Raw genomic sequence first — 14,570 nt, forward strand, 5'->3', positions numbered from 1 at the left:
CTCATCCTAACTTTCATGCATACCCTACTTATACTAATAAAAATAAAAACATAGGACACCGCATTATCCAACTTACAAAAACATCTACCTAACATTTTTTGGGGTATACTTCGCTAACTTAAACTTATTAAGAAAATACAATTCACCTGTGAGATGCTAAAGCACAGGGTCCACTCCTGTTCAGGAACATCGCTATGGCTCCAGGGATTTAAGGAGTAGAGTCCAAACTGCCTCAACATCTCAAGGGCCCCCGTTTTGATGGAGACAAGCCTGTCAATTTTCTAGACCACCAAAAAGAGAAAAATTTATTTAAAAACAAGTATGCAGTCCGTCAGGATATGCACACATGGTGTTAAAAAAAACCAACGGCGCACCTCCAACCCCTTTCGCCGGCCTATCCATCTCCAGTATTGATTGATGTACTTATCACACCAACATCACCTATTAACTAGGTAAAAAAATTGCAAATTTTCTGATGGTCTAGAAAGTTTGACAGTCCAGTCTGCCAGTGTCACAACCTACTTTGCTAAATAAAACTCACTAACATAAATACAGTTCGCCCATGAGATTCTATCGCACATCAAAGCCTCCCTTCCTTCTGATGGAAAGGGGAACTCAACACTCGACCTCTGGTGGGGAGTGGAATTCAAGGAGTGGAGACCAACGCGCATCAGCATCACAAGGGAGCCCATTCTAATGGAGACAATGTCCTCCGCCCGTTCCCAAAACATTGAGGGGCCGCTCAAAGGAAAGGGACAGTCGAACCGCAGCTACCGACGGTCGTCTCCATCCTGTATAGCTAACATTTTTTGGGGTATACTTCGCTAACTTAAACTTATTAAGAAAATACAATTCACCTGTGAGATGCTAAAGCACAGGGTCCACTCCTGTTCAGGAACATTGCTATGGCTCCAGGGATTTAAGGAGTAGAGTCCAAACTGCCTCAACATCTCAAGGGCCCCCGTTTTGATGGAGACAAGCCTGTCAATTTTCTAGACCACCAAAAAGAGAAAAATTTATTTAAAAACAAGTATGCAGTCCGTCAGGATATGCACACATGGTGTTAAAAAAAAACAACGGCGCATCTCCAACCCCTTTCGCCGGCCTATCCATCTCCAGAATTGATTGATGTACTTATCACACCAACATCACCTATTAACTAGGTAAAAAAATTGCAAATTTTCTGATGGTCTAGAAAGTTTGACAGTCCAGTCTGCCAGTGTCACAACCTACTTTGCTAAATAAAACTCACTAACATAAATACAGTTCGCCCATGAGATTCTATCGCACATCAAAGCCTCCCTTCCTTCTGATGGAAAGGGGAACTCAACACTCGACCTCTGGTGGGGAGTGGAATTCAACGAGTGGAGACCAACGCGCATCAGCATCACAAGGGAGCCCATTCTAATGGAGACAATGTCCTCCGCCCGTTCCCAAAACATTGAGGGGCCGCTCAAAGGAAAGGGACAGTCGTACCGCAGCTACCGACGGTCATCTCCATCCTGTATACCTAACATTTTTTGGGGTATACTTCGCTAACTTAAACTTATTAAGAAAATACAATTCACCTGTGAGATGCTAAAGCACAGGGTCCACTCCTGTTCAGGAACATTGCTATGGCTCCAGGGATTTAAGGAGTAGAGTCCAAACTGCCTCAACATCTCAAGGGCCCCCGTTTTGATGGAGACAAGCCTGTCAATTTTCTAGACCACCAAAAAGAGAAAAATTTATTTAAAAACAAGTATGCAGTCCGTCAGGATATGCACACATGGTGTTAAAAAAAACCAACGGCGCACCTCCAACCCCTTTCGCCGGCCTATCCATCTCCAGAATTGATTGATGTACTTATCACACCAACATCACCTATTAACTTGGTAAAAAAATTGCAAATTTTCTGATGGTCTAGAAAGTTTGACAGTCCAGTCTGCCAGTGTCACAACCTACTTTGCTAAATAAAACTCACTAACATAAATACAGTTCGCCCATGAGATTCTATCGCACATCAAAGCCTCCCTTCCTTCTGATGGAAAGGGGAACTCAACACTCGACCTCTGGTGGGGAGTGGAATTCAAGGAGTGGAGACCAATGAGCATCAGCATCACAAGGGAGCCCATTCTAATGGAGACAATGTCCTCCGCCCATTCCCAAAACATTGAGGGGCCGCTCAAAGGAAAGGGACAGTCGAACCGCAGCTACCGATGGTCGTCTCCATCCTGTATTTAGTTTAACTCCTCATCCTAACTTTCATGCATACCCTACTTATACTAATAAAAATAAAAACATAGGACACCGCATTATCCAACTTACAAAAACATCTACCTAACATTTTTTAGGGTATACTCCGCTAACTTAAACTTATTAAGAAAATACAATTCACCTGTGAGATGCTAAAGCACAGGGTCCACTCCTGTTCAGGAACATCGCTATGGCTCTAGGGATTTAAGGAGTAGAGTCCAAACTGCCTCAGCATCTCAAGGGCCCCCGTTTTGATGGAGACAAGCCTGTCAATTTTCTAGACCACCAAAAAGAGAAAAATGTATTTAACAACAAGTATGCAGTCCGTCAGGATATGCACACATGGTGTTAAAAAAACCAACGGCGCACCTCCAACCCCTTTCGCCGGCCTATCCATCTCCAGAATTGATTGATGTACTTATCACACCAACATCACCTATTAACTAGGTAAAAAAATTGCAAATTTTCTGATGGTCTAGAAAGTTTGACAGTCCAGTCTGCCAGTGTCACAACCTACTTTGCTAAATAAAACTCACTAACATAAATACAGTTCGCCCATGAGATTCTATCGCACATCAAAGCCTCCCTTCCTTCTGATGGAAAGGGGAACTCAACACTCGACCTCTGGTGGGGAGTGGAATTCAAGGAGTGGAGACCAACGCGCATCAGCATCACAAGGGAGCCCATTCTAATGGAGACAATGTCCTCCGCCCGTTCCCAAAACATTGAGGGGCCGCTCAAAGGAAAGGGACAGTCGAACCGCAGCTACCGACGGTCGTCTCCATCCTGTATTTAGTTTAACTCCTCATCCTAACTTTCATGTATACCCTACTTATACTAATAAAAATAAAAACATAGGACACCGCATTATCCAACTTACAAAAACATCTACCTAACATTTTTTGGGGTATACTTCGCTAACTTAAACTTATTAAGAAAATACAATTCACCTGTGAGATGCTAAAGCACAGGGTCCACTCCTGTTCAGGAACATCGCTATGGCTCTAGGGATTTAAGGAGTAGAGTCCAAACTGCCTCAACATCTCAAGGGCCCCCGTTTTGATGGAGACAAGCCCGTCAATTTTCTAGACCACCAAAAAGAGAAAAATATATTTAACAACAAGTATGCAGTCCGTCAGGATATGCACACATGGTGTTAAAAAAAACCAACGGCGCACCTCCAACCCCTTTCGCCGGCCTATCCATCTCCAGAATTGATTGATGTACTTATCACACCAACATCACCTATTAACTAGGTAAAAAAATTGCAAATTTTCTGATGGTCTAGAAAGTTTGACAGTCCAGTCTGCCAGTGTCACAACCTACTTTGCTAAATAAAACTCACTAACATAAATACAGTTCGCCCATGAGATTCTATCGCACATCAAAGCCTCCCTTCCTTCTGATGGAAAGGGGAACTCAACACTCGACCTCTGGTGGGGAGTGGAATTCAACGAGTGGAGACCAACGCGCATCAGCATCACAAGGGAGCCCATTCTAATGGAGACAATGTCCTCCGCCCGTTCCCAAAACATTGAGGGGCCGCTCAAAGGAAAGGGACAGTCGTACCGCAGCTACCGACGGTCATCTCCATCCTGTATACCTAACATTTTTTGGGGTATACTTCGCTAACTTAAACTTATTAAGAAAATACAATTCACCTGTGAGATGCTAAAGCACAGGGTCCACTCCTGTTCAGGAACATTGCTATGGCTCCAGGGATTTAAGGAGTAGAGTCCAAACTGCCTCAACATCTCAAGGGCCCCCGTTCTGATGGAGACAAGCCTGTCAATTTTCTAGACCACCAAAAAGAGAAAAATTTATTTAAAAACAAGTATGCAGTCCGTCAGGATATGCACACATGGTGTTAAAAAAAACCAACGGCGCACCTCCAACCCCTTTCGCCGGCCTATCCATCTCCAGTATTGATTGATGTACTTATCACACCAACATCACCTATTAACTAGGTAAAAAAATTGCAAATTTTCTGATGGTCTAGAAAGTTTGACAGTCCAGTCTGCCAGTGTCACAACCTACTTTGCTAAATAAAACTCACTAACATAAATACAGTTCGCCCATGAGATTCTATCGCACATCAAAGCCTCCCTTCCTTCTGATGGAAAGGGGAACTCAACACTCGACCTCTGGTGGGGAGTGGAATTCAAGGAGTGGAGACCAACGCGCATCAGCATCACAAGGGAGCCCATTCTAATGGAGACAATGTCCTCCGCCCGTTCCCAAAACATTGAGGGGCCGCTCAAAGGAAAGGGACAGTCGAACCGCAGCTACCGACGGTCGTCTCCATCCTGTATAGCTAACATTTTTTGGGGTATACTTCGCTAACTTAAACTTATTAAGAAAATACAATTCACCTGTGAGATGCTAAAGCACAGGGTCCACTCCTGTTCAGGAACATTGCTATGGCTCCAGGGATTTAAGGAGTAGAGTCCAAACTGCCTCAACATCTCAAGGGCCCCCGTTTTGATGGAGACAAGCCTGTCAATTTTCTAGACCACCAAAAAGAGAAAAATTTATTTAAAAACAAGTATGCAGTCCGTCAGGATATGCACACATGGTGTTAAAAAAAAACAACGGCGCATCTCCAACCCCTTTCGCCGGCCTATCCATCTCCAGAATTGATTGATGTACTTATCACACCAACATCACCTATTAACTAGGTAAAAAAATTGCAAATTTTCTGATGGTCTAGAAAGTTTGACAGTCCAGTCTGCCAGTGTCACAACCTACTTTGCTAAATAAAACTCACTAACATAAATACAGTTCGCCCATGAGATTCTATCGCACATCAAAGCCTCCCTTCCTTCTGATGGAAAGGGGAACTCAACACTCGACCTCTGGTGGGGAGTGGAATTCAACGAGTGGAGACCAACGCGCATCAGCATCACAAGGGAGCCCATTCTAATGGAGACAATGTCCTCCGCCCGTTCCCAAAACATTGAGGGGCCGCTCAAAGGAAAGGGACAGTCGTACCGCAGCTACCGACGGTCATCTCCATCCTGTATACCTAACATTTTTTGGGGTATACTTCGCTAACTTAAACTTATTAAGAAAATACAATTCACCTGTGAGATGCTAAAGCACAGGGTCCACTCCTGTTCAGGAACATTGCTATGGCTCCAGGGATTTAAGGAGTAGAGTCCAAACTGCCTCAACATCTCAAGGGCCCCCGTTTTGATGGAGACAAGCCTGTCAATTTTCTAGACCACCAAAAAGAGAAAAATTTATTTAAAAACAAGTATGCAGTCCGTCAGGATATGCACACATGGTGTTAAAAAAAACCAACGGCGCACCTCCAACCCCTTTCGCCGGCCTATCCATCTCCAGTATTGATTGATGTACTTATCACACCAACATCACCTATTAACTAGGTAAAAAAATTGCAAATTTTCTGATGGTCTAGAAAGTTTGACAGTCCAGTCTGCCAGTGTCACAACCTACTTTGCTAAATAAAACTCACTAACATAAATACAGTTCGCCCATGAGATTCTATCGCACATCAAAGCCTCCCTTCCTTCTGATGGAAAGGGGAACTCAACACTCGACCTCTGGTGGGGAGTGGAATTCAAGGAGTGGAGACCAACGCGCATCAGCATCACAAGGGAGCCCATTCTAATGGAGACAATGTCCTCCGCCCGTTCCCAAAACATTGAGGGGCCGCTCAAAGGAAAGGGACAGTCGAACCGCAGCTACTGACGGTCGTCTCCATCCTGTATTTAGTTTAACTCCTCATCCTAACTTTCATGTATACCCTACGTATACTTATAAAAATAAAAGCCTAGGACACCGCATTATCCAACTTACAAAAACATCTACCTAACATTTTTGGGGGTATACTTCGCTAACTTAAACTTATTAAGAAAATACAATTCGCCTGTGTGATGCTAAAGCACAGGGTCCACTCCTGTTCAGGAACATCGCTATGGCTCTAGGGATTTAAGGAGTAGAGTCCAAACTGCCTCAACATCTCAAGGGCCCCCGTTTTGATGGAGACAAGCCTGTCAATTTTCTAGACCACCAAAAAGAGAAAAATGTATTTAACAACAAGTATGCAGTCCGTCAGGATATGCACACATGGTGTTAAAAAAACCAACGGCGCACCTCCAACCCCTTTCGCCGGCCTATCCATCTCCAGAATTGATTGATGTACTTATCACACCAACATCACCTATTAACTAGGTAAAAAAATTGCAAATTTTCTGATGGTCTAGAAAGTTTGACAGTCCAGTCTGCCAGTGTCACAACCTACTTTGCTAAATAAAACTCACTAACATAAATACAGTTCGCCCATGAGATTCTATCGCACATCAAAGCCTCCCTTCCTTCTGATGGAAAGGGGAACTCAACACTCGACCTCTGGTGGGGAGTGGAATTCAAGGAGTGGAGACCAACGCGCATCAGCATCACAAGGGAGCCCATTCTAATGGAGACAATGTCCTCCGCCCGTTTCCAAAACATTGAGGGGCCGCTCAAAGGAAAGGGACAGTCGTACCGCAGCTACCGACGGTCATCTCCATCCTGTATACCTAACATTTTTTGGGGTATACTTCGCTAACTTAAACTTATTAAGAAAATACAATTCACCTGTGAGATGCTAAAGCACAGGGTCCACTCCTGTTCAGGAACATTGCTATGGCTCCAGGGATTTAAGGAGTAGAGTCCAAACTGCCTCAACATCTCAAGGGCCCCCGTTTTGATGGAGACAAGCCTGTCAATTTTCTAGACCACCAAAAAGAGAAAAATTTATTTAAAAACAAGTATGCAGTCCGTCAGGATATGCACACATGGTGTTAAAAAAAACCAACGGCGCACCTCCAACCCCTTTCGCCGGCCTATCCATCTCCAGTATTGATTGATGTACTTATCACACCAACATCACCTATTAACTAGGTAAAAAAATTGCAAATTTTCTGATGGTCTAGAAAGTTTGACAGTCCAGTCTGCCAGTGTCACAACCTACTTTGCTAAATAAAACTCACTAACATAAATACAGTTCGCCCATGAGATTCTATCGCACATCAAAGCCTCCCTTCCTTCTGATGGAAAGGGGAACTCAACACTCGACCTCTGGTGGGGAGTGGAATTCAAGGAGTGGAGACCAACGCGCATCAGCATCACAAGGGAGCCCATTCTAATGGAGACAATGTCCTCCGCCCGTTCCCAAAACATTGAGGGGCCGCTCAAAGGAAAGGGACAGTCGAACCGCAGCTACCGACGGTCGTCTCCATCCTGTATAGCTAACATTTTTTGGGGTATACTTCGCTAACTTAAACTTATTAAGAAAATACAATTCACCTGTGAGATGCTAAAGCACAGGGTCCACTCCTGTTCAGGAACATTGCTATGGCTCCAGGGATTTAAGGAGTAGAGTCCAAACTGCCTCAACATCTCAAGGGCCCCCGTTTTGATGGAGACAAGCCTGTCAATTTTCTAGACCACCAAAAAGAGAAAAATTTATTTAAAAACAAGTATGCAGTCCGTCAGGATATGCACACATGGTGTTAAAAAAAAACAACGGCGCATCTCCAACCCCTTTCGCCGGCCTATCCATCTCCAGAATTGATTGATGTACTTATCACACCAACATCACCTATTAACTAGGTAAAAAAATTGCAAATTTTCTGATGGTCTAGAAAGTTTGACAGTCCAGTCTGCCAGTGTCACAACCTACTTTGCTAAATAAAACTCACTAACATAAATACAGTTCGCCCATGAGATTCTATCGCACATCAAAGCCTCCGTTCCTTCTGATGGAAAGGGGAACTCAACACTCGACCTCTGGTGGGGAGTGGAATTCAACGAGTGGAGACCAACGCGCATCAGCATCACAAGGGAGCCCATTCTAATGGAGACAATGTCCTCCGCCCGTTCCCAAAACATTGAGGGGCCGCTCAAAGGAAAGGGACAGTCGTACCGCAGCTACCGACGGTCATCTCCATCCTGTATACCTAACATTTTTTGGGGTATACTTCGCTAACTTAAACTTATTAAGAAAATACAATTCACCTGTGAGATGCTAAAGCACAGGGTCCACTCCTGTTCAGGAACATTGCTATGGCTCCAGGGATTTAAGGAGTAGAGTCCAAACTGCCTCAACATCTCAAGGGCCCCCGTTTTGATGGAGACAAGCCTGTCAATTTTCTAGACCACCAAAAAGAGAAAAATTTATTTAAAAACAAGTATGCAGTCCGTCAGGATATGCACACATGGTGTTAAAAAAAACCAACGGCGCACCTCCAACCCCTTTCGCCGGCCTATCCATCTCCAGAATTGATTGATGTACTTATCACACCAACATCACCTATTAACTTGGTAAAAAAATTGCAAATTTTCTGATGGTCTAGAAAGTTTGACAGTCCAGTCTGCCAGTGTCACAACCTACTTTGCTAAATAAAACTCACTAACATAAATACAGTTCGCCCATGAGATTCTATCGCACATCAAAGCCTCCCTTCCTTCTGATGGAAAGGGGAACTCAACACTCGACCTCTGGTGGGGAGTGGAATTCAAGGAGTGGAGACCAATGAGCATCAGCATCACAAGGGAGCCCATTCTAATGGAGACAATGTCCTCCGCCCATTCCCAAAACATTGAGGGGCCGCTCAAAGGAAAGGGACAGTCGAACCGCAGCTACCGATGGTCGTCTCCATCCTGTATTTAGTTTAACTCCTCATCCTAACTTTCATGCATACCCTACTTATACTAATAAAAATAAAAACATAGGACACCGCATTATCCAACTTACAAAAACATCTACCTAACATTTTTTAGGGTATACTCCGCTAACTTAAACTTATTAAGAAAATACAATTCACCTGTGAGATGCTAAAGCACAGGGTCCACTCCTGTTCAGGAACATCGCTATGGCTCTAGGGATTTAAGGAGTAGAGTCCAAACTGCCTCAGCATCTCAAGGGCCCCCGTTTTGATGGAGACAAGCCTGTCAATTTTCTAGACCACCAAAAAGAGAAAAATGTATTTAACAACAAGTATGCAGTCCGTCAGGATATGCACACATGGTGTTAAAAAACCAACGGCGCACCTCCAACCCCTTTCGCCGGCCTATCCATCTCCAGAATTGATTGATGTACTTATCACACCAACATCACCTATTAACTAGGTAAAAAAATTGCAAATTTTCTGATGGTCTAGAAAGTTTGACAGTCCAGTCTGCCAGTGTCACAACCTACTTTGCTAAATAAAACTCACTAACATAAATACAGTTCGCCCATGAGATTCTATCGCACATCAAAGCCTCCCTTCCTTCTGATGGAAAGGGGAACTCAACACTCGACCTCTGGTGGGGAGTGGAATTCAAGGAGTGGAGACCAACGCGCATCAGCATCACAAGGGAGCCCATTCTAATGGAGACAATGTCCTCCGCCCGTTCCCAAAACATTGAGGGGCCGCTCAAAGGAAAGGGACAGTCGAACCGCAGCTACCGACGGTCGTCTCCATCCTGTATTTAGTTTAACTCCTCATCCTAACTTTCATGTATACCCTACTTATACTAATAAAAATAAAAACCTAGGACACCGCATTATCCAACTTACAAAAACATCTACCTAACATTTTTTGGGGTATACTTCGCTAACTTAAACTTATTAAGAAAATACAATTCACCTGTGAGATGCTAAAGCACAGGGTCCACTCCTGTTCAGGAACATCGCTATGGCTCTAGGGATTTAAGGAGTAGAGTCCAAACTGCCTCAGCATCTCAAGGGCCCCCGTTTTGATGGAGACAAGCCTGTCAATTTTCTAGACCACCAAAAAGAGAAAAATGTATTTAACAACAAGTATGCAGTCCGTCAGGATATGCACACATGGTGTTAAAAAAACCAACGGCGCACCTCCAACCCCTTTCGCCGGCCTATCCATCTCCAGAATTGATTGATGTACTTATCACACCAACATCACCTATTAACTAGGTAAAAAAATTGCAAATTTTCTGATGGTCTAGAAAGTTTGACAGTCCAGTCTGCCAGTGTCACAACCTACTTTGCTAAATAAAACTCACTAACATAAATACAGTTCGCCCATGAGATTCTATCGCACATCAAAGCCTCCCTTCCTTCTGATGGAAAGGGGAACTCAACACTCGACCTCTGGTGGGGAGTGGAATTCAACGAGTGGAGACCAACGCGCATCAGCATCACAAGGGAGCCCATTCTAATGGAGACAATGTCCTCCGCCCGTTCCCAAAACATTGAGGGGCCGCTCAAAGGAAAGGGACAGTCGTACCGCAGCTACCGACGGTCATCTCCATCCTGTATACCTAACATTTTTTGGGGTATACTTCGCTAACTTAAACTTATTAAGAAAATACAATTCACCTGTGAGATGCTAAAGCACAGGGTCCACTCCTGTTCAGGAACATTGCTATGGCTCCAGGGATTTAAGGAGTAGAGTCCAAACTGCCTCAACATCTCAAGGGCCCCCGTTTTGATGGAGACAAGCCTGTCAATTTTCTAGACCACCAAAAAGAGAAAAATTTATTTAAAAACAAGTATGCAGTCCGTCAGGATATGCACACATGGTGTTAAAAAAAACCAACGGCGCACCTCCAACCCCTTTCGCCGGCCTATCCATCTCCAGTATTGATTGATGTACTTATCACACCAACATCACCTATTAACTAGGTAAAAAAATTGCAAATTTTCTGATGGTCTAGAAAGTTTGACAGTCCAGTCTGCCAGTGTCACAACCTACTTTGCTAAATAAAACTCACTAACATAAATACAGTTCGCCCATGAGATTCTATCGCACATCAAAGCCTCCCTTCCTTCTGATGGAAAGGGGAACTCAACACTCGACCTCTAGTGGGGAGTGGAATTCAAGGAGTGGAGACCAACGCGCATCAGCATCACAAGGGAGCCCATTCTAATGGAGACAATGTCCTCCGCCCGTTCCCAAAACATTGAGGGGCCGCTCAAAGGAAAGGGACAGTCGAACCGCAGCTACCGACGGTCGTCTCCATCCTGTATAGCTAACATTTTTTGGGGTATACTTCGCTAACTTAAACTTATTAAGAAAATACAATTCACCTGTGAGATGCTAAAGCACAGGGTCCACTCCTGTTCAGGAACATTGCTATGGCTCCAGGGATTTAAGGAGTAGAGTCCAAACTGCCTCAACATCTCAAGGGCCCCCGTTTTGATGGAGACAAGCCTGTCAATTTTCTAGACCACCAAAAAGAGAAAAATTTATTTAAAAACAAGTATGCAGTCCGTCAGGATATGCACACATGGTGTTAAAAAAAAACAACGGCGCATCTCCAACCCCTTTCGCCGGCCTATCCATCTCCAGAATTGATTGATGTACTTATCACACCAACATCACCTATTAACTAGGTAAAAAAATTGCAAATTTTCTGATGGTCTAGAAAGTTTGACAGTCCAGTCTGCCAGTGTCACAACCTACTTTGCTAAATAAAACTCACTAACATAAATACAGTTCGCCCATGAGATTCTATCGCACATCAAAGCCTCCCTTCCTTCTGATGGAAAGGGGAACTCAACACTCGACCTCTGGTGGGGAGTGGAATTCAAGGAGTGGAGACCAACGCGCATCAGCATCACAAGGGAGCCCATTCTAATGGAGACAATGTCCTCCGCCCGTTCCCAAAACATTGAGGGGCCGCTCAAAGGAAAGGGACAGTCGTACCGCAGCTACCGACGGTCATCTCCATCCTGTATACCTAACATTTTTTGGGGTATACTTCGCTAACTTAAACTTATTAAGAAAATACAATTCACCTGTGAGATGCTAAAGCACAGGGTCCACTCCTGTTCAGGAACATTGCTATGGCTCCAGGGATTTAAGGAGTAGAGTCCAAACTGCCTCAACATCTCAAGGGCCCCCGTTTTGATGGAGACAAGCCTGTCAATTTTCTAGAACACCAAAAAGAGAAAAATTTATTTAAAAACAAGTATGCAGTCCGTCAAGATATGCACACATGGTGTTAAAAAAAACCAACGGCGCACCTCCAACCCCTTTCGCCGGCCTATCCATCTCCAGTATTGATTGATGTACTTATCACACCAACATCACCTATTAACTAGGTAAAAAAATTGCAAATTTTCTGATGGTCTAGAAAGTTTGACAGTCCAGTCTGCCAGTGTCACAACCTACTTTGCTAAATAAAACTCACTAACATAAATACAGTTCGCCCATGAGATTCTATCGCACATCAAAGCCTCCCTTCCTTCTGATGGAAAGGGGAACTCAACACTCGACCTCTGGTGGGGAGTGGAATTCAAGAAGTGGAGACCAACGCGCATCAGCATCACAAGGGAGCCCATTCTAATGGAGACAATGTCCTCCGCCCGTTCCCAAAACATTGAGGGGCCGCTCAAAGGAAAGGGACAGTCGAACCGCAGCTACTGACGGTCGTCTCCATCCTGTATTTAGTTTAACTCCTCATCCTAACTTTCATGTATACCCTACTTATACTAATAAAAATAAAAACATAGGACACCGCATTATCCAACTTACAAAAACATCTACCTAACATTTTTTGGGGTATACTTCGCTAACTTAAACTTATTAAGAAAATACAATTCGCCTGTGTGATGCTAAAGCACAGGGTCCACTCCTGTTCAGGAACATCGCTATGGCTCTAGGGATTTAAGGAGTAGAGTCCAAACTGCCTCAACATCTCAAGGGCCCCCGTTTTGATGGAGACAAGCCTGTCAATTTTCTAGAACACCAAAAAGAGAAAAATGTATTTAACAACAAGTATGTAGTCCGTCAGGATATGCACACATGGTGTTAAAAAAACCAACGGCGCACCTCCAACCCCTTTCGCCGGCCTATCCATCTCCAGAATTGATTGATGTACTTATCACACCAACATCACCTATTAACTAGGTAAAAAAATTGCAAATTTTCTGATGGTCTAGAAAGTTTGACAGTCCAGTCTGCCAGTGTCACAACCTACTTTGCTAAATAAAACTCACTAACATAAATACAGTTCGCCCATGAGATTCTATCGCACATCAAAGCCTCCCTTCCTTCTGATGGAAAGGGGAACTCAACACTCGACCTCTGGTGGGGAGTGGAATTCAAGGAGTGGAGACCAATGCGCATCAGCATCACAAGGGAGCCCATTCTAATGGAGACAATGTCCTCCGCCCGTTCCCAAAATATTGAGGGGCCGCTCAAAGGAAAGGGACAGTCGAACCGCAGCTACCGACGGTCGTCTCCATCCTGTATTTAGTTTAACTCCTCATCCTAACTTTCAGGGCCAACCCTACTTATACTAATAAAAATAAAAACCTAGGACACCGCATTATCCAACTTACAAAAACATCTACCTAACATTTTTGGGGGTATACTTCGCTAACTTAAACTTATTAAGAAAATACAATTCACCTGTGAGATGCTAAAGCACAGGGTCCACTCCTGTTCAGGAACATCGCTATGGCTCTAGGGATTTAAGGAGTAGAGTCCAAACTGCCTCAGCATCTCAAGGGCCCCCGTTTTGATGGAGACAAGCCTGTCAATTTTCTAGACCACCAAAAAGAGAAAAATGTATTTAACAACAAGTATGCAGTACGTCGGGATATGCACACATGGTGTTAAAAAAACCAACGGCGCACCTCCAACCCCTTTCGCCGGCCTATCCATCTCCAGAATTGATTGATGTACTTATCACACCAACATCACCTATTAACTAGGTAAAAAAATTGCAAATTTTCTGATGGTCTAGAAAGTTTGACAGTCCAGTCTGCCAGTGTCACAACCTACTTTGCTAAATAAAACTCACTAACATAAATACAGTTCGCCCATGAGATTCTATCGCACATCAAAGCCTCCCTTCCTTCTGATGGAAAGGGGAACTCAACACTCGACCTCTGGTGGGGAGTGGAATTCAAGGAGTGGAGACCAACGCGCATCAGCATCACAAGGGAGCCCATTCTAATAGAGACAATGTCCTCCGCCCGTTCCCAAAACATTGAGGGGCCGCTCAAAGGAAAGGGACAGTCGAACCGCAGCTACCGACGGTCGTCTCCATCCTGTATTTAGTTTAACTCCTCATCCTAACTTTCATGTATACCCTACGTATACTTATAAAAATAAAAGCCTAGGACACCGCATTATCCAACTTACAAGAACATCTACCTAACATTTTTTGGGTTATAGTTTGCTAACTTAAACTTATTAAGAAAATACAATTCACCTGTGAGATGCTAAAGCACAGGGTCCACTCCTGTTCAGGAACATCGCTATGGCTCTAGGGATCTAAGGAGTAGAGTCCAAACTGCCTCAACATCTCAAGGGCCCCCGTTTTGATGGAGACAAGCCTGTCAATTTTCT

The sequence above is a fragment of the Eleutherodactylus coqui genome, chromosome 4 (genome assembly GCF_035609145.1).
Source record: "Eleutherodactylus coqui strain aEleCoq1 chromosome 4, aEleCoq1.hap1, whole genome shotgun sequence".
NCBI lineage: Eukaryota > Metazoa > Chordata > Amphibia > Anura > Eleutherodactylidae > Eleutherodactylus > Eleutherodactylus coqui.